Raw genomic sequence first — 4334 nt, 5'->3', positions numbered from 1 at the left:
TATGTATATATAATCTTATGGGAAGTTAATTGTTGAAATTAATGGTCTGGTGATAGGGTATGTTTAAATAACTTCCCTCACCATTTGACGAGTTTATACCATGGTGAATGTCACACTTACTGCATATATGCCATGCTGAAATGGCAGAAAATTGCATTTTACAAAGAAAATGCAATAATTTCTTATGTAGATGTCAGTAGAGAACTTGGAGGATTCCTTTTACTTTTTTATTAAAAGGTTTTTTAACTACGTAGTCCCTTTTCCAGCAAATATGCAGCTGCTTTCCTCATGGCAATTGTACATTGAGCATGCAGACCTCTGTCGTGTTAATACCAACCTAAATGTCTTGCCTTTCATTACCACATCAATTATTTAATGTTAACTTTTTTTATTGAACAAGAAAAAGATAAAAAGGAAATGAAAAAGTGTAACAACACAGGTTTAGAAATATAGAGCTTCAGCACCACATTGTTTGGCCTTACAGGCAGCAAAAAGCTGTGACTATAAATAAAATTCACTGACATCCACCCACCAAGGGCACATTTAACACAAATGTTGCTGATGAATGTGTCTGGCTTCACCATCACTGTTAGAGGTGATTTAAACATATGTGGTGCTTTACTGCATACACTTTAAGTTGCATTTCAATGAGACAGTCCATTGGAATTTATGGACAAATTTTAACTATTCAGTATCGACTTTCTGCTCCTCCAATTGTTCTGAAAAACAATATTGGTACACTGGCCCCAGTAGGGCCAAGGATTATGGAAATGGATGTAGTGCTATACAAATATGATAAGATCTCAGTGGGCTGCATTATTAAGGTAGATTTTACACATATCATTATTTAAACCCCAATTTCTTGCTTTAATTAATCCCCCAGCTGGTTAAAAGTAAAAAACAAAACAGCTCTGGCTTCAATATTTATCTCCTCTCTGGTGTTTTCCAAGGTAATTACTTTCTGCCATTAGATATCCTCCGACATTGGGGGTCATTCAACCTGGAAGAGTACATACTGTGATTGCAGATTGACATGCACCCTCCCCTGAGGGGCCATAATCATTAGGGTGCCCTTCACTCACAATGTAATGACACAGATTGTGCCACTGACGTCATTTCATCAACACCACTTTCTGAATCACATGGCCAGCCTTAAGACTTTAGAAAAGTGTACATACAAGAAAAAAGCAAAAAATACAGTGGGGGGAAGGACTCTGGGAGGGAAGGCTAGGGTATAGATTGATGAACCAGGAAATGGGCTTTAAATGTATCATGATGCCTAATTTTATGATGTTGCAATAATAATTCTACAGCTACAAAATTATTTCTAAAAAGTGAATGTATATATGATATATATGATATATGTATATATGATATGGCCCATTTAACTAATGTTTTACTTATGACATGTCAACATTCTGATGCAGTTACTGCAAAAAAAGTACACATGTATATATTATGTATGACTGTGTGATTGCTACCCCATTTTATATTTGTTAGTAAATTGCCAGCAAAGATTTCAAGTAGCTCAATCTAAGCAACAGCTGCATTATTTGGGCTAGGGCAGTAAGTTGTAACTTAGTAAATTTATTAAAACCAATTAAATACTATTCTGTTTTAATATCAATTATACCAAACCTATTTATCACTTTTAACCAGAAAGCTTTTTTTCAGCTGCCTGAAGCAGTTTGCCCTTTTGGCACCAAATGAGTTAATCAACTGTGTGAGTTTTCATTACACCTAAAATATAATTTAACAAATAGAGAGAAATGGGAAAACATAGAAGCCTGTAATGTCAACAACAATGTTTTCAACCCACCGTCTAATTATAAAAATGCCTTCTGGAAAAAATAACAGCACGCTAGCTTTCACTGAAAGACTGAATGGTCGCACTGTTTTATTGCAATCATTTCACTAGCACCCCAGGTCAATGAAAAACAAAACAATTGTTAAAATGAGCGTTTTTAATCATTGCGTTCCAGCAAAAGAAAGCCTTGGTAGCGGCAGCCATCAGAAGCGGCTAAAGTGGAAATAAGGAATTCACATCTCTTTGGACACAGATATGTTAAAGGAAATTGGGTGGAATTAAAACAGACATGGTCACTTCACACTGAACGTGCTACATTTATGCCTGGATTACATGGACAAGCCGCTAGAATTTGCTTCTTATATGCACAGGTCCACAGATTGTTTACAGCACAGTGACCACTGCCTCTGCTAATCAACATCTGCTGAAAGCGGAAAGATGGGGATGAGTAGCATGTACTGCTTTTATGTTGCTTGAAGTGCAGGATGATATACACTTGCCTTTTAGCTTTGTTTTCTAGAGAGATTAGGAGCTTTATTTTCTTCTGGTTGTATTTTTTCTTTTAAAAAATGCTGGTGTGCAATACCTTACAAGCAATTCATATTATATTGTGTACTGGTTAGAATATAATAAGTAAAATGTATCCGTTAGTCAACAAAGTACCTGGTAGCATATGTTGACCTGTATAGGCAATTCCATGTTATAATTACTTTATATTACATAGTAAATGCTAAAAAGTATGTTTAGGCAAAAAAAAAAAACATTTTTCCATGTTTTGTCTCATTAAAAAATACTTCAAGTTCAGAAAAACATTTGTTGATCCTGGCAGAAAATCAGTGCTGCCCTGAGTCCTGTGCATTCTGCAATGCTATCTCCAGAAGTGTTATTAGCCCTGCCTAGTTCTATCTAGTTCTGCCCAGATGGGTAAGTGCAAACTCTGTCACTTACACTGTCTTTACACATGTCAACTCAAACAATGTTACCAGAAAGTGTGTTACAACTACAGGAGACTGTTGGAGATATGGGGTTGAAGAAGGGACTATGTTGCATGTCTGGTAGTCTTGCAAACAGATTTGACCCTTTTGGGAAACTGTATTTAGGATAGGTATTTGGCTTACTGGAGTAGAATGACCAGAAACACTGGAGGTGGCTTTGCTATCAATTCTACCGGGTCCACTTAAGATAGTCAGGAAGAGTCTTTTTTGATTCCTACTACATGCGGCTAGGGCACTGGCACCTCAATATTGGAGGTCCTCAGTAGTGCCGAAGATGCGAGAATAGGTATGCAAACTTAATTCTATTAATTTTATTATGCAAACTTAATTCTATTCTATTTTGCGTAAAAGACCGAAATACGGAATTTGCTGACATATGGAGCTCTTGCATATAGTTTACAGCCTCTACAGTACTGCAGGAATGATTAAAGCTGTGGATAACATACGGTAATGAGGTAATATTGTTGATAGATGAAGATTTCCTTCATCTATCAACAATATTACCTCATGTGACCGAGTGCCGGACTTTTCATTGGGGGTGACACCAAAATGACTGTAAGTCATTTTGGTGTTACCCCTCCAATGGTGGCACCCGGGTGCAGGCCGCACCCCCCTTGTGACGCCACTGGATAGGTGGACCTTTCCTAAAATTAAAGGAAAAGCAAGGGAGGAAATTAAAAAAAAGGAAAGAAGAAAATTATTCACTGATTTGTGATGCAAGACTATTTGTATATTGGAGTTGCCTATGTATAATGTTATATATGGTATTTAAATATAAATAGAAATTAATAAAAAGATATTAAATTTTAAAAAAGACTACAGAAGATCTGTCTACTGTGCTATAAAGATGAGGAGAGGGAGAGGTGTTTTGTTGTCCTAACAAAGTTCTTGTCCTAGGGTGAAAGCATTGCTCCTAGATTGATACAATACAGTGATGGGCATTGTCACCCCAGGCCAGGAAGTGTTACTGGCAAGAACACCAGCTAAAAATAAAGGAAAAAAAGCTTAAAAGGGATACCACCTATTTTACATCTGGTACATGTTCTCATTCACATAGAGGGTTATTCACAGAAGAGCCGAAGGATCCAAACGTAGCTACGGCTGATCCTACAGCTCGCTTCGGCCACCTGAGCCCTACGGTTCAGTCGAACCGAAGGGCTGCTGTACCGGCTATTCACAATAGCCGGTACAGCAGCCGAACGGCTCAGTCGAGCTGAGCGCATATGCGTTTGGCTCGGCTGAGCCGTAGTGACAGCCCAAGCTGAACCGTTCTCCACCAAATGACAGCTGGGTGGAGCCAGACGTGATCTCATGGCTCGCCCAGCTCAGTTGTAATGACAGATCAGCATCCCCAAATGACCTGGGGACCCTGAGCTGTCATTAAACAACAACTAGGGGGAGCCGGCTATGACGTCAGGGCCGGCTCCGCCCAGTTTTTTTTTTGCCCGGTACTCGGCCAATAGTAAACAGTTGATCGGAGCTAGTGGTGATGTTACTGCTAGCTCCACTCCAATTGTTTATATTTTGCCGGC

This window comes from Nanorana parkeri, unplaced genomic scaffold (assembly GCF_000935625.1).
Source record: "Nanorana parkeri isolate BGI_ZX_2015 unplaced genomic scaffold, ASM93562v1 scaffold267, whole genome shotgun sequence".
In the NCBI taxonomy this organism is placed as follows: Eukaryota; Metazoa; Chordata; class Amphibia; order Anura; family Dicroglossidae; genus Nanorana; species Nanorana parkeri.
This window is presented reverse-complemented; position numbering follows the sequence as displayed.